Source organism: Pteropus medius, unplaced genomic scaffold (genome assembly GCF_902729225.1).
Source record: "Pteropus medius unplaced genomic scaffold, Ma_sr-lr_union100, whole genome shotgun sequence".
Taxonomy (NCBI): domain Eukaryota; kingdom Metazoa; phylum Chordata; class Mammalia; order Chiroptera; family Pteropodidae; genus Pteropus; species Pteropus medius.
This window is the reverse complement of record NW_024354875.1, coordinates 15,274,244-15,298,505: the sequence shown is the minus strand read 5'-3', so window position 1 is coordinate 15,298,505 and position 24,262 is coordinate 15,274,244. Positions and strand designations below refer to the sequence as shown.

The following is a 24,262-nucleotide window of genomic DNA, read 5'->3' as shown; positions in this document are numbered from 1 at the left end:
GTGGAGTCAGTCTGCCTGGGAAGAATTCCAATTCTGGCATTTAGTACCATTATGATATTGGGAGAAGTTACTTAACCACTCTGTTCCTTGGTTTTCTCATCTATAAAATGGGGATAAAATAGTACCTGCTCATAAGATTTTGTAATGACCAAACGCATTCTGATATGTAAAGAACTTAAAACAGTGCTTGGCATATAGTCAGAACAATATTAATATTTGCTGTCATTTTTACTATCTTTATTATAATACTCCTGGGTATGTTATGGAAGACCTCTGTTTTCCAGACTTCTCTCAGATGGGCTGACACCACCATTCCTACTCCAGGATGGTTTAAAGGCAAAATAAAATAATTTTTAAATAAAGTAATCTCAGATTGCTTTCATATCAAAGTTTAGAGCTTATGATAAATTTTCAATGGCCATGAATTCTCTGCAGCAATTCCATTAACAGATGGAGTCTATTTTCAACACCAACCCCCCGCCCTACCCCATGGGCTAGCCGCATGACGTTTTTGACCAATGGACTATGCGGCTTCCTCTCTTGTACTCTTGCTGGACAGCTCTGTCATGTCAGGAAGGCTGGGCTAGCCTATTAGAGGATGAGACCACATGACAGAGATGAGTTATCTCTGTTGAGGTCCTTTATATCAACCACCTTCCAGGTTGAGTACTATAGAATGAGTGACCCCAGGTGAGACTAGCAGAGTCTAGTCCAATTGCTGATCCACAGATCCAGGAGCAAATAAAATGGTTGCTGTTTTAAGCCACCAAGTTTGGGGTTGTTTATTATTATTGAATAGATAATATAGAGCCCTAAACAAATGAGGCTATTATCAATAGCATTTCAAACACATACGCGCGCGCGCGCGCGCACACACACACACACACACACACACGCAAGAAACCAGGCCACTTGTCTCTTTGCCAGCAGGTTTACCAACCACCTCATGGTGCTTTCAAGCTCTCATCTCACCCACCTAGTGGCCACCCAGTGAGGCCACCACAGTCCGCATGTTAACTTTGGAAAAGCTAAGACTAATTAATGATCAAATCTAGGGAGGTGGAGGCAAGCTTTCTATGCCAAGATAAGTGCCAAATTAGGTCTTTGCAGAGGGGGTTGATGTGGGAACTCAGGATTTTATTCCTTTCAGTCTGTGATAGACTATATAGGGGCCAAAAATGGCACAATTTGGCCTCCTCAGAAGTAGCTTCATATCATGGTGTTGGATGAATGAACACATAATGAAGTGGGTAGGCACCTTCAAGGCATGAGCAAATCAATTCAAGGTCAGCATCACAAGGTGAGAATCAGAGGAGCCAGTCAGAACAAACCATGTAATCTCCAAGGTTCAGATATTTGGCTCCAAGAATGCAGAAAGCCCCAAACACCTTCATTTTTTCTGCTGGTCACAGCAAGAGAACGATTACATTGAAAGCTTTGATTTTGCTGTGACCTAAGCAAAACCCCATACTACACACAATACAGGGGGAAAAAATACCAAATTCCACAGATCAGTGTTCTTTCATCCGTAACATGCCGGAAGAATTGGTAAACAATTGGGAAAATTGATAGGAAAATCACTCTGAAATATATTATGAAAGATTTTGGAGGCCTAAGTCCTTGTCTGTGGTGACCACATCGAAATGAAACAATCTTATTAATTTGATAAGTTGGATCAGCCATAGTGCTAAAGGTTCTTACAAAAGCCAGTAGCGTTTGCCATGAATATATTTGTTCATCTCATGTTTGTTGAGCACATACATTGTACTGTCTATTCTGTGGGTAAGCATGTGGAGAAAGTTGGTGGGGTGCACAGAGTGGAAATGGCAAAAGTTATATAAAAGTAGTTGACATACTTCACCTTCTAAGAGTTTACAGGTCTGGTCATCTTGAAAGACAAAATTTTCTGCTTGAAGCAACCCAGAGTAACCCAACTGAGCCCTGCCAAAGTTGTTGCATCAATCGGAACTGATAAAGTTATAAATCAAGAAAGTTCAGAAAACTCCTGGAATTACAGAGCTGACTAGATGTAAGTGGTCCATAGATTAAGATACTAAAATTAAGTAATTTATCCAAAGACTTGCAGCTAGTTTTAGTGCAGAGCCAAATTTGGGTCTACTTGGCTCCAGGCCAGCAGAACTGCCAAACCCCATAGAGACCCCACTCAAGATACAAGGTATTTACAATGAGAGGGGGCAGAGAGATCCCACAATTCCAATCTGTCAGCAGACAGAACTTGGCTATTCAATACGGTGAGCAGAAGCTCTGCACTTGTCACATGGGAGCAACTCAAGGATACAACCTCTGTGGAATAAACTTAAGAGCCCTCTAACCACATACAGCAGCCATTAAAACTGGCTTATGACAGCAAAGGAACAAGAAAGTACATGTTAAATTTAAAATTCAAAACATAAATACATAGTAACTATGTGAACAAACTATACACAAGGGAACAAACAATCGCAAAACACACTGTATGCTCATGACTGTAGAGTAGTCATGTTTTAAAACTAAGTGATTTTCAGTCTTCGTTATTTTCTCTATATTCTCTATAAGCCAAACATGCTTTCATGATCTTGAACTACTTATATATTTTTTAATGTTTTGAGTACATCAGTGCAGAAAAGACAAAATGTCAATGATAGGTGATTAGAGGGCAAAGGGCATGTGAGCAGGGACAAGTGTGAAAGTCGAGTGGAATGCCAGGCATAAATGCCTACATGTGGGTCAAAACTGCAGCACGGTCAAACCCTGTTTTGTGCTGCTCAGTCAGTTATAACTCCATTCTGCGACTTTTTAGCTTGGTCATCTAATTTTAGGCAACTTACCCAATCTCTTTAAACCTCAGTTTCCTCAACTGTAAAAGGTGGATATTAATAGGACCTTCCTCATTAATAAGAGAGAATTATGCAAATAAAATGCTTAGTCTAGTGCCTGGCAGAAAATAGGAGCCAATAAATGTTAGCTGTCATGATGGTAGTGACAAAGATGGTAAGAATTAGTTATTATTTTTCATTACCATTGTTATCATTATTATTATGATTATGATGATGATGATGATGATGTTCCTAATGCTATGGTTAAAACTATATCTACAAAGGCATTAAGTTTCCTTGCTCTGGAAGATCACTCACTGTTCTCTATATGTCTCATTGCTGGACTGTTGCTTCTCTAATCTCCATATTCTTCGAGTTTCTTAATAGCAGACTCTTAAGTTGAAGTAACAGCTTGCACACCACCCAATATCATCTGGGGGAGAACAGTGATGATAATATACAGATTCCAACCTGTTTTCTTGGGCCTAATTAGGATAGTATGATATCATCCTTTAAAAAAGGTAAAGCTTTACAATGACATAGATGGACCTCGATGTTATTATGCTGAGTGAAATAAGTCAGACAGAGAAAGATAAATATCATATGATTTCACTTATCTGCAGAATCTAAGGAACAAAAAGAACAGACGAATTAAAAGCAGACTCACAAATATAGTAGACAATTTGGTGATGGACAGAGGGAAAGGAGGTTGAGGGGCTGTGAGAATGGGGTGAAGGGTTAAAGAAGTGCAAATTAGTAGTTGATAGATGATCACAGGGATGGGAAGCATGGCATAGGTAAGGCAGTTAGCATTAATACATTGGCTAGGTGAAAAACCAGAGAAGAGAAGGAGCAATAAGGAGGATTGTTTTTATAAATTATATAAATGTCTAACCAATGTACTGTATACTTGAAACCAATTAAAATGAACGCATTTTAAAAAATTTAATTATACTAGATCCCACAGGTTAAAAAGTACTTATGAGCACACTGTGAAGAAATGTTAATGATGGAAATGTATCTCTGAGCTTTGTGTGTGTGTGTGTTAAATCACTGATGAGTCACTGTCTCTACTTTTGCTTAATTTCAAGATTAAATTCAGAGTTGTTAATAACTTAGATATTACAATGGTCAATTAAATAACAGGATCCACAATTATATATGTACACATCTGGGCACAACGGTATAAAAACAAATATACCTAGAAAAATATCTGGAACAAACATACCAGCATGTCAATTAAAAAAAAAAAATGGTAAAGCATCTCAGTATATAGTCTACAGAATTCTGCTTTGTACTTGAAACATATAATTAACATTAATAAACATGAGGCTAATAATTCAATCTGCTCTTTGGACAAGAAACAGAAAGGTAAACATGGCCCTGGTCCCATCACCTCACAATCTCAGATGACTTCCTTTGGAGGCTGCCTCCCTTATCTGTCAGTTTCAAGGTGGGAGGTCTGTTTGCAAGGAAGAGAGCCTCTGGGCTGGAAGCTGAGAGCCCACGCCAGGGAGATTACTCAGCAGTCCAAGCTCAGGTCCCTGAAGCCTCAAAAAGACATTCGTGGCTTTGGCAGCCTGATCTCAGAAAACCAGACCTCAGATTCAGCTTTTTCCCTGGGAAAACGAAAAGGGGCCTAACAACTGAACCTAGTCAGCGTGGGTATTAAGCATCACATCTAAATGAAAACGGCAAAATGAAGTAAAAAGCAGTCATCAGTAAAACACAACTTTAAAGGGGCCCACACCGATGCTGTTGCCTTTCCTCTGTTAGAGTAACACTCTCATCCTATTTTGGATCAGGAAATATTTTCGAATCCTTAACACTTAAATGTCCTGTAATTACAAATGTCAATAATCATCACCTCCACTAAGTCAAATTAGCAACATATTTCAGTTGATATAGGCACTTTTGAGCATTGCTTCCCACTCCCCACATATCCCACCCCCATGACCAGGACAATTACTCTAGAAGGTCCTCTTTTAACTGGCTAAATTAGTGTAATATGTGGGAAGCAGAGTCCCTGGCATGGGGACTCCCTTCTGAATGCAATGGAAACATAACTGAGGGAGAAGCCAGGCTCGAAATGCTAGGACTGCACTGAGCAGCAAAGGGTTAGGATGGGATGGAAACCCTAGCACACCACCAAGGAGATGGACTAAAGATAGAGTCCCAAGATGTTAGAGAGTGATGACCTAACCCAGAGCTTCCAAATGAAAAGCTGAGGGTTGTCTGTAATTGCTTGATTCTTACCTTGAGATAAGAGAGAGTGCAGTTGTCAGGCTTCTTTCTCCAATAGCGAAGGGGTCTGCATCCAAAGTAACCGCCAGCCTACCAAAGATAAAAAGATAAGGTAAGAGCCACTGGTGACAATGAGTTACATTCGTGAACAACTGGAGTGTTTCCTCAGAAAAGGCAGGTAGGTCTCCGGATGTTTGAAGACGTTTCAGAATAGAACAGCAGCAATATAACCAATTGAACAATATCAAACGCATGAAATCCCTAGAATCACGTCAGGTAGGGCTGTTAAGGTTACAGAGAGAGTGAGCTAATGTTTTATTAACACACACCTGGGCCCTGTCTAATTGGGAATGGTAATAATTGGTGAAATCATATACACCTCACCATGTTTGTCCACAAAAATGGCTGTTTACCAAGGCACTGGCAGAACTTTGTATAACACTGACATGTATCAGGGTATGTTGGCAGGTCAGTGCATTCACACATTCAACACATCCACACACAATGCAGACTCTATGCCATTTAACCAACCCTGCTTTGGAAGACAGCCCCAGCTGACGAAATAATGACAACATGAGATTAGAACCTAGATGAGGAGGTAGGAGGGAACTGGAAACTTTTTTCCATGTGTACTCAAGTCACTAAAAAAAGACAAATAACGCTTATGCCCAATTTTTAAAAATTCTATTACATATTTTATCCCTATCTGTGATGGTTAATTTTATGTGTTTAATCAACTTGGCTGGGCTATGGTACCCAATTGTTTGATCAAACATATCTAGATATTGCTGTAAAGATATTGTTTAAATGTGATTAACACTTAAATTGTAGACTTCATGTAAAGCAGATTACCCTCCATAATGTGGGTGGGCCTCGTCCGATCAGTTGAGGCCATAAGAGAAAAGACTGGGGTTCCTCCCAGGTCTCTGGCCTGGTGGCCTGCCCTGAGTATACCAGCCTCCATACTCATGTGAGTAAATTCCTTAAATATTCCCTCTCTCTCTCTCTCAATACACATAAACACACACACACACACACCCCTTATTGATCAGGATTCTCTGGAAAACCCTTACTAATACACCATCCAATGTCGAAAAAAAGGATGAGTTGACTTTTAAAATATGTATATTATGCAAAGAAGACAACATAAGAGGCTACAATAGCATGAGGAAAAGTTAGTCCACAGAAATGTATGTTGTAAAGTATTAAGTTATCACTTGACGTGGTTCATAAATTGGGTTTTCCAGTGGCCAAAGCAAAGAAGAAAACAGACGCAAGACAATTGCATTGACTCTAAGATAATATAAAATGTATATATTTCTCAAGAGTGTTAGCTTTTTCTTGTTGTTGAGAAATTGCTCCCAAGGTGTTAACCTTCCTTTCCTTGGGTAAATTCTTAAAGTATCTTTATAATCTTCATTATGGGGGTCAGGAGGGAAAGTAATAATTAATAGTGTCTCTAAGTGTACACAGTAGGGATCTCCCATAACATTTCCTACCACTTCCCTGAGTATGAGATAAGAGGCCGAAGCACAACTCACTGAAGTGATTTAGCAAGGCAGAATGGTGCCCAAACATACAGCGGTCGGATCATCTGGCTTGAGCTGGGGATACAAATTAGAATTCCTGGAAGAATTAATGGACTCCCTATCCTTTGAGATATTTCCCAGAAATGTTACTACTTCTCCCAGCAGAAAGCCAAGAGAGAATTGGGCTACAACTGTCTGAGGCGGTGGTCTCAGGCAACAGCCTAGAGTAGAGGTTTTCTCTACTGCTGATTAGGGGCAGATTGACCGAAAAACACCCTCGGAAGGTTTATAAGCTCAGGCAATATATAACTAAGAAATATAAGATTTACTTTCATATTTTTGCATTTGTAGAAGTCTTATATACCCTTCTGCATTGGAATCAATTTTTTAAATGGTAAAATATACATAACATAAAATTTACCATTTAACATTTTAAGTGTACAGTTAAGTGGCGTTAAGTACATTCACAATGTTGTGCAACTATCACCACTATTTCCAGAAATTTTTCATCACCTCAAACAGAATCTCTGTAGCTATTACCCAGTAAGCCGTCATTACCTCTTTCCCGCCCCTGGTAACCACTATACTACTTTGTCTCTATGACTCTGCCAACTCAAGGTACCTCCTATAAATGGAGCCAAGTAATACCTGCCCTCTTGTATCTGTATTTTACTTAGCATAATGTATCAGAATTCCTTTCCTTTCTATGCCTGAATAATATTCCATTGCAAGTACATATCACATTTTGCTTATTCTGGAATCATTTTTATATAATTAATTCAACAAGTAATTATCAAATATTTACAATGTAAAAGTGTGATTTTTAAAATGTTAACTTTATTCTAAGAACAGTGTATAAGAGGCAGAAGAGATGCTCCACAAGGAACCAATTAATTGTATAAATCCTTGTTTTAGAATGAGTAGCAGCGGCAAGAAAACAAGTCTATTAAATAGTTTTTCTTCCCTAAGGGTTAGGTAAATCTCCCCCACAATCTTAATTAACATTCTTCATGTTTAAAGCCAAAGTGAGATTAGAATATCCCCACTGAGTGGCCAGTGTACACTGGAACTCTGCATATCATGGTGCCTAAAGCTTATAACATGTCATTTTTGACCCACAACCCAGTGATAATGGCTTCTATCAAAACAGCGGATGTAGAGAAGTCAGAGAAACTGCACTACTATGAAACACTGCTTTCTACCCCTGTAGATAAAAGACCCTGACAAAATCAACTAAAAAAGCATGTCTTCCCCAACCTGCTTGCCATCCATAAGCTTTTCCTTTCTACGGCATATTAATAAGGTAACCAGCCTTCTGTGTGGAAACATGGGTCTTAAGACAAACGCAGCAACTCCCTCCGCAGACATCTGAATAGCTGAAAGACAAAAGCAAGGAGCTGCACTCCACTCTGTTTTTCATCTTCAGTGTATAAAAGAGCAGGGGGCACAAAAAGGAGATGCCACTGCTCACCTGAATTCACAAACGGGGCCCAGTATGAGTCATCAAAATATGTCCCCAGGAAGCTATTGAAAAACAATCATTTTTGCTGCAAAGGAATTGCAAGCAAATTCAAGAGCCATAGAGGATTCAGGCCACTTTGTCCAGCATAAACTTCTCAGCTAGGAGGATCTGCTGTCACCCAAGATTGTCAGCACACAGCTGAGTTGAAGTTCATTCACTGCTTCGGTGTTCAGTTAGCTGGAAACATGTCATTTAAACAACAAAATCTGTTTTAGGAAATTATAGAGAATTTAGCTGTGTTTTCCTCCTATGTTTTTTAAGCCTGACTTCAATAACAAAAGTATATTTTTTAGATTAAAAACAAAATGAACACTGTTAAAATTGTTCTTTTTAGTGTATAGATAAAGAATCCATCACTTCTAAAAAGGAGACCATGTTATGGGTTGTAGAAGCTGGCCCCAACAGGCTGAAACTAGGATGCTAATACAAAGGATCTCAAATTAGCCCACTCAGGAAACCCCCCAATAAGATGGCACTCAGTTCTCCATCCCAAGCAATTACTCAGCCCCTCTTCTCAGAGAATCGGACATACACTCTGGCAGTGGATGAGAAGCACAACTTAAGTACTAAAATTTTATCTGTGGCAATCATTATGAACCTCCAAGTTGTGTTACACTGATTCAAGCATTTCTGATGCACACACACCCTCGAAAACATTTCCCACGGCCTGGATCCACTCTCAAAATAAGAACCCCAACAAGGCAATCAGGATTCATCAGTAGTTATAAAATTAAACTTGAACTTGGTAGGATGCCAGTTCCCTTCTCTTGTGGGCTGAATTGTGTCCTCCTCATTTCAAAATTCATGTGTTAAAGTCCTAATCCCCGGTGACCCAGAATGTGACTGTATTTAGAAATACGGTCTTTAAAGAAGTGATTAAATTAAAATGAGGTCCTTAGGGTGGGCTCTAATCCAATATGACTGCTGACCCTCTAAAAGAAAATTTGGACACAGACATGTACAGAAAGAACACTGTGTGAAGACCCAGGGAGAAAACAGCCATCTGCATGCCAAGCAGATACACCTCAGAAGAAACAAAGACACTTGAGCTTTAGCTACGAAGAACACCAAAACCCTGCCAACATCTTGAGCTCAGACTCCCAGCCTCCAGAACTGTGAGAAGAGAAATTTCTGTTGTTTAAGCCACCAAGTCTGTGGTACTTGTTATGGCAGCCCTAAATAACTAATATTCTCCCTTTTTCTTTTGTCCTCTGAATACCCGATTTCCCAGGAAGGAGTCTATAAAGGTTGCAGGAATACTGTCTCCTACCCTTCTCCAAGGGCCTTGCTGGCATTCATTTCCTTATCCCCAACCAGGGCAATCTCTAAATCCAAAGAAAGTGACAAGTGGGGATACCTCACAAATACTCTGAAGACCTTTACTCCAAAACAGGAAACCACCACCCCAAGTCCCCTGACCTCCATATTATAGGAGCTTTCTCTGCCTTTCCCAAATGATCTGTGCTAACTAGAAGTTACCCTGCAAGCAGCATCTTTGGGATTCTATTCCCAGAAACTGCGTCCTCATTCTTCATGCCTCAATGCCCAGGGCTGGCTCAGATGCCTTAACCAACCTCAGTTCCTTCTCTTCCTAAAAAGAAAAGGAAGAGTTGTGGGCCAAAGTGTCCCACATATTACAGAAGAGTCTGGAATGAGAGTTTATTGGGGACAAAAGGATTCCTGGTTGCTCCAAGACTTGAGTCACAAGTAATTACTTTCTCCTTCACTGGAAAAGTTTGTACTTTTTGTACGAGAGCTGTAATGAGAGCTGACTGACGTTAGTACTGAGAGACACAAACACCGTGGTCTAATTTCCATACTTTCCGTAGACAATGTTTGGCCTATAGCACAGGTGGGCCTTAGGTCTGGCTCCAGAGGCTATGACTTAAAGGAGACCATGCTGGATTCAGAGAGAGACCATAACAAGATTGAGTGTTGGAGGTAAGTCACAAGTGACGGTGGCAGCACAAGGGGTCACCAAGCCTGTCCTAGTGTCCCAGCTCCATTAGTCTCCTTGAGCTCTTCAGTCTTGCTCAGGCCACCTCCCTAAAGCCAACACAATCTTGGCACAGCTTTGCCTAGAAGTATCTAGAAACAAATGTGAAATCTCCTATTATTAGAAATAATGCCCCCAAGCAGTCTTGGAGCCAGCAAACAAGGCCCCTGGGTGCTCTCTAGCCTGCGGTGATGGGCTGGGGGTTCTGGTCCAGGGCATATTCCAGCAGCAGGGGACCACTAACACTCAAGCTAATAGCCATGCCTATCAGGTCCCAGTCCATGGAAGAAAAAAAGAGAGGAGACTGATGCAATTAGCCAGACAAATGGGAACTTCTCAAACCATTTAGATAACACTGTACTTGAATTTATTCAGTTCCCATTACCGGAGGGTGATTGCACTTCCACCCCCTGCCGCTGAGACTGTAACAAGAATCTTTTCTAAAGCGTTAAAAAAAAAAAAGGATAATTTCTCAGCCTATAAATTCCAGGGCTCTGCTGTTAAATCAGCACACATCATATATCATGCCAAGGGGTAATCTGACTTAAGGAATCAAGGGACACACCCCGTTGAGTGACTTTGTCACAGAAACTGAAACTCAGTGATGAATTATGAAAAAATTCAAGTATCCAATTAATAAAAAAATTAAAATAAGGTTCCTTATCTAATTCAATTTTCTTTATACCACTTAACAATTGATTACATATTAGCCTTGCTAATTTGTTTCAATTATTGAGTTGCAAGCATCTCAAGAGTCCATGTGGAATCTTATTCTTACTTCTCTTTAGGTGCCTAGCGTAGTGTCGGACACAAAATAGAAACTCAGTGAAGGCTCAATTACTGATTGCTTCTTGCCTTTGAAATAGTTTTCCCTGTAGGGAAGCAAATCCACTCTATCTGCTTCATTTAACCAACAACACAACTCCCTCCTCACTCTCACTCCCGCCCCCTCACCAAGCTAACATCTACAATGGGGTCCTTCAAATGAATGGCCATTGTGGGTGAGTCCAGTGAATCATGCAAAACAACAACATTACAGATGTAGTGTAAACGTTGGTAAATTCTCGTCCTCCGTTTTAAAATCTGAGCATATCTGCATGTTTCCTAAAACTGCCATAACAAACTACCACAAATTTAGTGGATTAAAACAACAGAAGTTCATTCTCTCACAGTTCTGAAGGCCAGACATCCAAAATCAAGGGTCAGCAGGGGTGATGCCTTCCGGAGGCTCTGAGGAAGAATCTGTTCCACGCCTGTCACCGCCTTGTTTCTGGTGGCTGCTAGCAATCCTTGGCATTCTTTGGCTTGTAGCTACATAACTCCAATCTCTGCCTTTGTCTTTACATGCCCTTCCCCTGTGTCTCTGTGTCAAATCACCCTCTCCTTTCTTGTATAAGGACACTGGTCATCAGATCTAGGGATCATCCTAAATCCAAGACGAGCTCATCCTGAGATCCTTAATTTAACATCTGCAAAGACCGTGTTTCCAAATCAGGTCACATACACAGGTACTGAGGGTTAGGACTTATATATATCTAGTTTAGGAGATACTATTTCACTACAATATCCAAAATTGGAACACATCATCTTTACCACAAAAACACCTTCTCTTCCCAATGCTCTCATTCATATTAATAGACTCATTTCCTAGTCAGGACCCAGGCTCAACTCTTTGACTCAACATCAAGGGCTCTCGCTCCCTTGCTCTCCAATTCCAATCAGATACTTAATCCACAGTAAATGAAGTACAGGTGGATCAGTTTTACCACACAAAAACTACTTATGCCCTCTCTTCAATGCATGCTGCATGACACCCTGGCCCCAGCTGGATCATCTGTCTTGGACCGAGTCATGACTTCTTTCTACCTGCTCTCCCAGTATCCTTTACTGACCATACTACCTGTTGCTGCCTTAAACAGAGCCCGATCGTGTCATAAGCCTGTCCACAAACTTTCAGTGGCAAATGAAATCCAATCATTTTATAGTCTAATATTTGGGTCCACAGACCTCTCTCCCAGCCTTATTTTCCACTGCTTCCCTCCATTTGGTGCAGGAGTTAGTCAAAATAAATTACTAACCATTCTTAAATAGCTCCTCACATGCCTCTAAGACTTTGAGATCCCTCTGTCTGGGATTTATTCATTAATTCAACAAGTTTATATTTTGACTATGTCTCCTTGTCACTATCTCACAAAGAACAGCTCAGCTCAAAAGACAACTCATCTGCAAGTCTTTGTCCAGTTTCATCAACCACATTGAATTCTTCCTTCTTTTAAAATTTAACAGCCTGCCAGACAGGTAAGGTATTCTTTTTCTCTCCTCTCCTTAAAGAGCACTTGTCATCAACCTTATGACAGAACTCTGCTTAAATCATGTACCTGTCTCCCATAATCTAACACAGTACCTTGCATATAACATGTGCTCTAAAATAGCTGATTCAATAAAAGATACAGTGAGTAAATGAATAATACAGTCCTTGCCTGCACGCAACTTACATTTGAGGTCAGGGGAAGATAAAATAAGCACAAAGGTGAATGACAATGACCCATACCATAATACTCTAAGTATCTCAAGAGAAATGTAAGTGGAATTTTGTGGGAAGCACAGAAAAGGAAGTTTTTGAAAAGGCTGAAAGTTTCCTAGAGGAAGTATAACTTTAGATCTTGAGGGATAAACAATATTTTAATGAGCAAAAGGTGGGGAGTCCGGAAAGAGAATTAAATACAGAGGAGAGAGCATCTGCAAAAGACACAGAGCCAAGTGAAAGCAAATGGCATTTTTCATGTTTCACAAAGAGCAGAGTTTTCCAGCCCACTGACTGAGTGAATGGCAAGTAATGGAAGGCAAGGCTAAAATGGTAGGTCAGAATCTCAAATGCCATGCCAAGGAATTCGAAAATGACTCTGTAGGAGATGGGAGTCATGGAAGGCTTTCAAACAGGTGTGATGCAGTCACATCTGCATTTTCAGATGATTACTTCTATGGTATCACAGAACCTAAACCTGGATATGAATCAGAATCTGGAGAGAGTCAAACTTGCTAAATATGGAGAGAAAAGTACAAGTAACGAGTTCTCCATTCATAATAAAATCATGTTGATATTCTACCATTTTGGCTTTGGATTTTTTGAGAGACATAAACCATACCTGTCCTTGACCTCTCCTTTGTTCTCTTCCTCAGAAATAAACACTTCCTTTTGATGAGTAACCTTCCAATTTATGTTTATACAGAAAAAGGAACATATAGGTATATGTATAGATCCAAAACTACATAGCATGACTTTTTTTGTGTTAAAATCATATAAATGATACACTTAGTAAATATTGTTCTAAATTTGCTTTACTCACTGTGAAGCATCTTTAAAAACTCAGATTCCTATATCCACCCAGATTTAATTAATCACAATCAGTATATGGAGTTGCCTAGAAATCTGCGTTTTTAAAAATCCTAGTCCATTTTGATATCACTAGATAGGCATTTGGGAGTCACAGGTGTAGAAGATGGACTGGAGAGAAGATAAAGTAGAGGTAGGAAGAGCAAGCAGTAAAAACTTTTTTTTTAACGATAACTCAAGCAAGAGGTGATGCAGTCCTAACGAGGACAGTGGTAAGGACAATAAAAGATGGGCAACAGATTCTGTCCTTCTAAGGACAAAAGCAATAGGGCTTTGTAGCTACATAGATTCTGGAGTGAGAAAAAGTAGTGGCTAAGAAATGGCCCTAAAGATGTTAACTTGAGTGAACTGGAGGACAGTGACACCATTAACAAAAACACAAGAGGAAGAATAGGCTCTGAGAAATAGAACTGATTTGGTTTTAGGTGTGTAAATTTGCGGTTTCATCAGGACCTTTGCGTATCTCCAACAGGCATTTATACATGCTGGACTAGATCAAGGTAGAAGGTCACAGTTCATGATGCAGATACAGGATTCCATACATAAAGGGAACAGCCATGCACATGGAAACAGGTGTTTGTTTCAGAAGAGAAGAGGGCTATGGGCCGGTCCTTGGGGGTTGGATATATGTAGGGGGTTAGATATATGCAGATGAAGGGCAAGCTCAGGAGACTGAGGAGTGGCCAGAAGTAGAAGAAGGGCTGCTGGGATCACGAAGCCACCAGAAGGATCGAGGGTCAGGAGTCCACAGTGACCAGTAAGAATGAAGAGGAGGACTGAGAAGGATCATTAAACTGGAGAATCCGTGACCTTTCTAGGAGTACCAGCAATTGTGGGGGAGAAGTAAAAGCGTGACAGGGGTTAAAAATACCAGAAGCAGCAACACAAAGCTACTCTGTAGTGTTAAAACTTAAAGTTGAAAAGAATAGTTGAAGAATAATTATTTTAGGGTTTAGAACATAAGATTCGAATATGTACAATGTGAGAAAGGAACTAGTAGTAGAGAGACTGGGAAAAGATGAGAAAAGAAAAATAGATGAATTAAGAAATAAGAGAAAATTATTTCTGAAGAAATAAGAGAAAATTGGATTAAGAAATAGGAAGATGTCCTGTTAAAAATGACAGACCAATAATACATTTCTCTGTCCTTCCCTTCCCAAATCTCCGCTAAAAAGACTGTTAAAACTAAAAAATAGTTAAAACTATAAAATTTTTCTTTACTATGATGAAGAGAACTAGCAGGAGATAACTACAGAAGAGAGGTTTTGGAAAATAGAAAGCAGGACAAATGGTAACTTGGCTTATGATGCTCTTTGCCCTACCAACAGCTTGCAGAGTTGGATCCCAAGAAGCAAGCTGACCTGTTCTGTAGCAGCCCTGAGGGGCTAAGCACCTGAAGGCACCAGGCAGCAAGAGGTCAGGGGTGGATCTTGACAACAAAAAGATTATTTTAAAGCAAACAGGGCAATTTAGACCCAGAGCCTCTCCCCAGCCCTGCATAGCAAAGCATCTAACTCTGCAAAAGACTAGGGCCTTCATTTTGTGGAAAAATTTAACAAGAGGATTCTCTGGATTCAGAGGCATCAAGCACTAGGATAAATTGTAAAACTAAATACTGGCAGACTAGCGATAATCTGCACACTGAACTGGCCTATCCCTAACAGCAGCATCCAGCTATAGAACCACATACCTTTTCCATCCTCTATCCTCCTTCACACCCGCCTCACTCCTCCCTCCCCTGGGGAAGTAGACAATTCTCTAGAAAAACTAAGTGTCCCAGAGAAACACCCATCATCCATCCTGCACAGGCAAGCCCCACCTATTTTCACTGAATCTGCGTCAAGTACACCAAGGGTCAGACATTTGAGGAAAGTTTCTCACATAAAAAAAAATGTGGAACCAAACCAAACAAACAGATAAAGAACTAAGAGAGGCAATAAGATGAAGATTTTGTGGCAATCTAGGGTCTACTACAGCCCAGAGAGTTAATTTGTCCAGCACAGTTTAATTTTAAAAATTACACAAAAATCTCTGTTTTTAACTTGTCTTGAAAAAAATCAAAAGATCTGGCAATTCCAGACTCATACAGTAATCATATGTCTGGAGCAAGAGCAAGAAATAGATGAGCCAAGAGTGTGTGAGCTGGGACATTCTGAGGAGAGGGTTCAGAGCTTTTACTGAATCCACACAATGGCTTAAGAGCCTTGAAACAGCCCCTCTTCCTTTCCCAGCATTTTATCATCCTCTAAGTGTTTTGCCTTCTGCTCCTCCCACATCTGTAATTTGGCCAAGATCCGCAATTTACTCCTTTAATCTCTTTTCAGTCACTCCCTCCAGCCCTTAATCACCTTTATGACTCTTTTCTAAATCCTTCAATTTGTCCAAATCTAACTGTGAAGTCTTGCATTTCTCTGTCCTGGGAAGATGTAATACACTTTAGAATTACAAAGCAAGAGTGCCCGTGAAAGCTTTTAGAAGAAATAGCCATGATTTGACATGTTAAATCAACTTCTCATACTCAGCTGCCCAGTTCAGAAAGGAAAAATGCAGAGCACCCAAAGAATGTGTGGAATTGAAATCTTGCAAATGGTATTCCCTATCATTTCTTGTGCATGGAACAGTGGGTCAAGAAAGGTCTGCTCTTGGAGCCATCTCGAAACATCCTGAAGAAAAGAAGCAGCAAAACTATTCATAGTTCTGAACACATGACTACTACCATCTCTGCCTTGATTAGAAAAAAATAAACACACACACACACACACACACACACACTGGTTCTATGCATAAATTTATAATCAGCCAAGCCTGCTCTGCCCAATCCAAAGGCTTCTTGCAGTCATACTAAATCATCTAACAATTTGCCCTGACTGGAGGTAATCACAATACATAAATAAATTCCTGCCAAATGAGAATAAATTTAAACTCCTCTCAGGTTTTCAAGAGACAGGAAAGCCTGCCTTTCAGAGATACTTTCTGGGTTAATGAGCTGGGTTACTCCGTTTATCAAACAAGCCGAAGGTAACTTAGTAGTTGGACTGATAAAAGTTCTTTCTTGAACTGCTTCACTGTGGAGTTTCTCCTTTGTGATGTGTTTCATTTTAAACATGCAGTTTTTGGTCACACAACTATCTCCAAAGCTCTTGAAAGCAAAGTAGGTGTTGCTACTTTGGGCACAGTAAGTCTCAAAGAAAATTTGAGTCAGTTATCACCAGAAACACTGAGAACTTGCGATTGGCATCCTCTGGTGTAGAGACCCTGGCCTAGGACTGTGTGGGAGGAGCCCTTCACATTTGTGGGATGGGACCTCAGAAGGAGGCTTGTAGTCTAGATTCAGTTCTAGAACTTTCCATGTGGGCACCCTGAGTTTCTTGCCCTACCTGACAAATTTGCTAGGAAATCTTAAGAGCTAATAGTCTAGAAAAAGATCTGCAGCATTTGAAAAATGTTCCTAGGGCCAGCAGGGGGCGAGTCTCCCATGACTACCAGCCCAAAAGTCTCTAATGCTTATTGTTGCTACTTCAGGCATTTTCCTGGAGTTGCTTTTCCTTCACATACCCTTGGAGTTATGAATATTCGGGGTTTCCCAGGAATGGCTCCTACAACCATAGTTCTGGCATGACAGTCTGAAGCTGAGAGCATCTTCAATATTTGGAGGTCCTGGGCCTTCCAAAATACCTCTAACAATATTATAACACTTCTTTACTTAAATTCCGCCCCCTGCCCCCCTACAATTTTCTATTGCACCTCAAAGAAAGGTGAAACTCCTTTAACTGTCTGGCATGGCCTGGCCCCATATCCTCACCTCCCCTCCCACAAGCTCTATCTGTTCAGGTCACATGGGTTTTTTTCCTGGCATTCATACTGGCCATACCTACCATAGAGCCTTTGGACATGGTGTCTCCAAGCAGAAAGCCCTCCCATCTCTTCCTCTTGCGCTTACTTCTTCACTGTCCTTTCTATTTCAGTTCGTGGAGCCACTTTGCCTCTAAAGCCTTCTCTAATCTGTCTCACTAGTTTAACGCCACCTAATAAAGGCTCTCAGAGCAGTCTACTTTTCGTTCTCCTAGGAGTGCTGAACATAGTTGCAACTGTATGTTTGCTAGTATGATTATGTGGTTAATATATATCTCCCATACTGGCTTTTATGCAGTGTGAGAGAAGAGACCATGTCTGTATTTGTTCAAACACACTATTACCTTCGGCACAGACTAGAGCAGCAGTCCCCAACCTTTTTGGTACCAGAGACTGGTGCTCCTATGAGAATCTAATGCATGATGATCTGAGTTGGAGCTGAGGCAGTGATGCCAGTGCTGGGGAGAGGCTCCAAATACAGATGAAGCTTTGCTCGCTTGCCCCCCGCTCACCTCTTGCTGTGAGGCCTGGTTCTTAACAGGCTACAGACTGGTACCAATCCATGACCTGGGGTTTGGGGACCCCTGGACTAGAGGCTTAATAAATATCAGGTGGATGCATAGATGAAAAAAATGAACACACAATCTCAGGAGGTCCATGTTTTTCCTCACTCTGTTCTCTCTCATTTTCACCTTCAGTCACATGTCTCCTCCGCCAAGCAGGTCCTCTGTCTGAAGCACGGGCCTAGCTTCCTGAGCAGTTCCTTAGGGGTGGAAGATGCCATCTTGAAGTGAGGTAGAATTTGGCACCTCATGATATATAGTTTTACCAAGGTAAAAAGGAGATGGGAGTGAGGCCAGCAGATAAATCCAGCCTCCTTTCCTCTCTCCTAGGAACCGTTTCAAGATGTGGCCTCTCCTTGGCTCCTGGAGAAGTACTGAGCCAAGTGAAAAAGCTGCTGAGACAGATGTGGTTCCTCACAGCTTGAGAAAGGCATCGGCCAGGACAGTAAAGCAGCATATCTTCCCTTGTCCCACTTTTCTTCCTCGCCCTCACCGTCCTGGGCTTGCACCTTCCAAATAACCCTTCTCTCAGACCCCACTGTCTTGAGCATCCAGGTTGACATCTTGTGCTATCACCTGAAGCAAGAAACTGCACCTACAGCCCAAATAATACTTTGAGAGGAGCTTCTCACTAAATGTCAAATGAGTAAATGAAGCCATTGGAATATCTTGGCCTGGACTAACAGAAGGGAATTCACAGTCCTTCTACTTAATTCTGTGTTGTTCAGACCCCACCACCAGCAGTACTAATTTTAGTTTTGAGATATTCGCTTTAAAACTGTGTTTCTCAAAAGTGCTGAATGATGGACCTCTTAAAGAATCCAATGAAAGCCCTGAACCCTCACAGAAAAATGTGTATCAGTTTGCTCTTAGTTTAGGTGTTCTCAGAACTCTGAAGCCCTATCCATTGATTTCACATTAAGAAACCTGACTTTAGAGAAACAGTCACAAAGAGGAACACAATCAATGGGTTAGGGACTGACTGCACAAACAGAGCAATGGACGCCATGTTTTATATCAAGTGGGAAAGGAACTAGATGTTTGTTCATGTAGTATTTCCCCTTCTGGGGGTGATTTCTCTGATCTTCCTGGGCAGATTTAACTGTTTCTCCTCTGTGTCCCTCCTGTGTTCTCCATGAGTATGCTGCCACTTGAACCCATAAAATACTATATCTTTATCTAAAGGGCCAGATAGGGGCCCCAAATATGGCTTGAAATGACACAAAAAGCATTGGTGGGAGACCCCATACCCATCCCTCCTTGCTTTGTAAAAATCATTCTCAGCTCATGAGCCATATAAAAACAGATGGTTTTCTGGATTTGAACCAGAGGCCATAGTTTGCCATCCCTTGCACTGGATTGCAACCACTGATCAGTCCATTTCCCTCACTGTACTGTGAGCTCAAGTCCCAATTCTAACACAGAGCTGGGTACACAGTCAAAGCTTAATATATGCATAAATGAATCCTGCTCATCTTCCGGGACTGAGCTCAGGTGACATCTCCAAAAAGACTTCCCTCATCCCCCATTCTGAACTGATCTCAACTCATCTTGTGATGTCCACTGACTACCCTTAAGCATCAAGTTATGCCATGTATTGTGGTTGTCCACCAGCTGAGGCGACCTACAATAAGAAGCTTAGACAGAAAATCTAGAGAACTCATTTCTTGCCAATTTTCTGGTTGGTTTTTCACTTTCTTAGAACCATTCAGCATAGATTTTCATAAGCTACCCTTTTAAAAGTCCTATCAAGAGTGGGGATGGCTCCAAGAAATCTGTTAAATATTCTCGTGCAGCTGTTCACATCTTAGTATTTAATTAGTTATAATTGCAATTGAAAAAAACAATTAAACTCTGTGGGTGTTATTTACTGCATCTTGTGATGATTCTTTCTTTATGCTCCTCCAAAGACAGACAATTGAATGGAGGTATCTGGGTTTAGAAACTACTGAGATTGAAGCAAGTTTTTGTCATTCACAGTTGATTTTCCTTGCTATTCTTTTGGAGTAAAAATGAGGTGACTTAAGAAAACATCATTTGCAACTTCAGAAGATATATTTCTAAAATTATTAAATGATATAGCCAAAACTTGCTAGTATAGATGTGGTTTTCTTTCATGTCCTCAGCACAGGAAGAGCAAGAGAATAGCCATTTCCCATTGAATGTTCTTGCCCATTGAATGTTCTTGGCATTTATATTTCTCAGAGTAAGTTGGAATCAAAATTTACATACCAGTAGCCAAGAAGTTGGTGTAGGAAAAAAAAAATGAGAATTAAAGTGTGTTAATCTTCTTGTCTTGTACAGGAAAGAGCTATCAATTGCTGGAAAATAAGTGCATTTATAATTTTTTAAAAAGGGGTAGTCCATAAATGTAATATGGTATCCTAGGTAGGATCCTGGGACAGATAAAAAACAATAGACAAAAACTAAGAAAATCTGAATAAATACAGAGTTCAGTTAATACCGATATATCACTGGCTAATGGTGACATATGTGCCATATTGATGTAAGATGTTAATAGTGGAAACTGAGTATAGGGTATATGGGAATCCACTATCTATCTCTGCAATTTTTCTAAACATCTAGAACTAAAGTAAAAAGTTTATTAATTTTTAAAAATAGGGGTAGTCCCTAAAGAATTTTATTAAGATACGTAGCTTATAATCAGATGGAGAAGGAAAAGGTAAATTTTTAAAAATTTTAGTTCAAAAGAATGCAGGAAATCAGAAGTGTCTGTAGGTAGTAAGGATTGGTAATCGCAGTACATAACAAACATAAAATTGACAAAAATAAGAGTTGAGTTTTAAGGATGCAGTAACTCTTATTTCCCTAAGTAAATATTGGGCTGCCACCCTCCAACTCCCTTCACTCCTAACTTTTTTTACTCATCCCAGGCAGCTTATCAGTGATCTGTGATTCAATCAACCAATTAAAGAAATATTAACTGAGCCTAGTAAAAAGACCCTCAGTAAATACTATGGGACCACATTCCTAGAAAACACAAAGACGTTTCTCACTATGCCTCCCCAGATGTCATATAGGATCTGCAGACTGCAGGTGCTTAATAAACATTTGCGGAGATTATCTGGGCAGAGCCCTGGCCAGGCAATGAACTCACTTGGGGAGCTCTTAACAAAGACCAATGCTCAGAGCCACACCAATGGAGATTCTAATTTAATTCATTTTGGGTGGGAGCCAAAAAACCAGTATTAAAAAAAAAAGATTCCCAGGAGGTTTTAACACATAGCAGAGTTGAGAATATAGGATGAGTCTATAAAAGGAACTGGAGCAGACCAAGACTTGTTATTAGGGAATCAATTAACTATTACAGTACAAGTGGGGAAAATTTCAAATCATTACTATTTTCTCTCCAGCAACTACTAATTCACTCTGCTTATCTCTAGCTGGAATGTGTATAGTCTGCTTTTAAGAGTTAAGAATGTACGGAGGGAACAGTGAAGTTATGTAACCACCATGATCTACTACACGGTAAATAAGAAATGCTCCTTATGAGTTTGGAGACTATTTTAGGCCTCAGAGTAGAAGGATGCATTCTGGGGACAAAGAACTTTTAAAAATGTGTGGACCTTCTCTCTCAACAATTTATAGAACTAGACAGAATATCAGCAAAAATACAGAAGAATATAAAAGAACAATACCATCAATCAATAGATTCTAATAGGCATTTATAGAACGCTCCACCCCAAAACAGCAGAATACAAATTCTTTTTGATTGCCCATGAAGTGAAGACCAAGAGAGACCATACCATGGGCTATATAACAAACCTCTACAAATTTATAAGAATTTGCATCAGTCAGAATACATTCTCCAACCACAACAAATCAAACTAGAAATCAGTAACATAAAGATAACAGGAAATTTTCCAAACACTTGGAAACTAAACAATACATATCTAAATAACCTATGGATCAAAGACAAAGTTTTAAAGAAAATTTTAAAATATGTTTAACTAAATGAAAATGAAAATACAATATACCATATATGTAGAACACAGATAAAGCAGTGCTGAGTGAAATTTATAGCACTAAATGCAAACATTAGAAAGGAAGAAATCTCAAATCAATAATCTAAGCTCCTACCTCAAGATTTTAGAAAAAGAAGAATATAAATGGAAAGCAAGCAAAAGGAAGAAGATAATAAAGCTAAGAGCAGACACACAGAAACCCATGGGAGACCATCACGTGACCACAAAGGCGGGGATTGGAGTGATGCAGCTCCAAACCAAGGAAGGCCAAAGCTTGCCAGCAAACCACCAGAAGCTCAGACGCAAGTTAGGATTCCCCTACAGATTTCAGAGAAAGCTTTGTCCTGCCAACACCTCAATTTTAGACTCCAGAACAATGAGGCTATAAATTTCTATCGTCTTGAGCCACACAGTTGATCGTACTTTACTACGGCAGTACTAGAAAACAAAATCAGCTTTCAATTAGGGAGAGGGAAAAAAGAAGAAAAAGAAAAAAACTGATTAATCCAACAGAAGGAAGGAATTTTTTTTAATAGAAAAAAACATTTTACTTAACAAATATGAAATTACAAAATAACGTGGTGGAAATAAATTCAAATATAGCAATAATTCAAAAACTATAGACATATTAAACTCATTTATTGGAATAAAAAATGTTGAATGGGTTTACAATTCTGATTTTAGTGACATAGTTTCCAAATAAAATTTCTAGAATAGAATAAAATGATTATATATATAAAGAATAAAGAAAATGAAAAAGATAAACCAAATACCACTTGAAAAAAGAAAAAGCTGGTGTGGCAATATTAAAAAGAACCACCCATGCTTACAATGCACCAAGAGAAATAACTAGAATATTTCTAAACAACACAGTCTACAAAATGTCAAATGAAAGCTGACAACGATAAGGACAAATGGAAAAACTCACGGAGTGACAGATGTTCTCTTCTGAAAGAAGTGGTCTGAGAAAAGACGCAGATACAAACCAGTAGGACTACAGATAATGTGAACAACCTGACCAGCAAGACTAATCTAAAAATATGTGTAACGCCCTACTCCCAAAGCACAGAATTCACATTCTTTTTTTAAGCACACAAGAGCATTTATAAAATTATCGATATACTAGGTTTCAAGAAGTCTCAACAAGTTTCAGAGAATCACAGTCATACAAACAGCATTCTTCAACCAAAATACAATATTGTTTATCTGTGAATCCAACTTCACTCTAAGGGAAGTTCAAATAAAACAATGACAAACAGAATTTTTTCACTTACACTGCAAATATATTTGTTGTGCAAACAAAGGTCACACAAAATACTGGTTAAGATGTGAGAAAACAAGGACTCTCGGGCATAGTGGGGGTGTAAATTGATATAATTTGATAATATCTATCAAAATTTAAAATACATATTTCCCCTTTGTCCACCAATGAAAAATTCATTGCTAGGAACTTTCCCTATAGATACGTGTATGAATGTGTAAAAAAGGAGACAAGAATTTTCATCACAGTATTGATCGTTAGAGCAAAAGATTCAAAAATCTTAAAGTTTACCAAGGTAAGAATGACTAAAATGTGGCCTTCTCAGATAACTGAATATTAACAAGAATGAGGCAACATTATATTTACTGATATGGAAGAGCTTGAAGATCTGCAAGATACATCGCTTCTCGGCCTTTTGGCTAAGATCAAATGAAGACCTGCAAGATATGAAGCAATGTGCATAGTCACAATCTTTATTTTTTTTATTGAAGAGAAGTATGTACATTCCAGAAACATACATACCCAAGAATTTGCTAACAGCAGTTGCGTCTGGGAAGAAGAACTGGGAGATGGGGAAGACTTGCTTTCGGTAAATATCTTTTTGTAAATATCTGTATTTTTACCATGTTCATGTATTACTATTTAAATAATAAATAAGCAACAAGCCTCTATAATAAAAATCATTTTATTTATTCATTTTAAATGCAGCATCTAAATAAAATAAAGTCTCCAGTGATAAGCCTAACTAACTGCAGAAATTCCAAATCCGTTGCACATTCCCTTTAAAATCCTTTATTGATGAACTGTCAGGGCTAACATGTCTGTGCAATTAAACCAGCAAACATGCTCAACAAGATTTTCAAGAGGTTCATTACCTGACTGGTACATGCAAAGGTGATCGGTCAAAAACTGCAGGCAGAACAAAACAAAAGGAAGACTGCTTCCTTTCATGGCAAACCAACTTGATGAATTTTGGTTACCTCTCTGATCCCTCTCCCCGCCCTATTCCCTGTTCCCAAAGGACACACTAAGCACATTCTAGCCCCGCCTCAAGGCCTTTGCGTGTGCTATTATTGTTTCCTAGAATGCTCCTACCCCC

General features: G+C 39.6%; 1 protein-coding gene across 3 annotated transcripts in view; it reads right to left on the bottom strand.

Annotated features, from left to right (window-relative positions):
* LYPD6B (LY6/PLAUR domain containing 6B) overlaps window positions 1-23,600 on the bottom strand; it is a 71,856-nt gene extending 48,256 nt beyond the window's left edge. Inside the window, exons 1-2 of one of the 3 annotated variants that reach the window (XM_039855347.1) lie at window positions 23,530-23,600; window positions 5,073-5,150 (exon numbers count right to left, since the gene is read on the bottom strand). The gene's annotated coding sequence lies outside the window, so the exon portion shown is untranslated. Of the gene's footprint in view, window positions 1-5,072; window positions 5,708-15,191; window positions 15,207-23,529 lie in introns of those variants that run through there. The other 2 variants (XM_039855346.1, XM_039855345.1) reach the window with 2 other exon arrangements.
* Window positions 23,601-24,262: the final 662 nt, after the last annotated feature.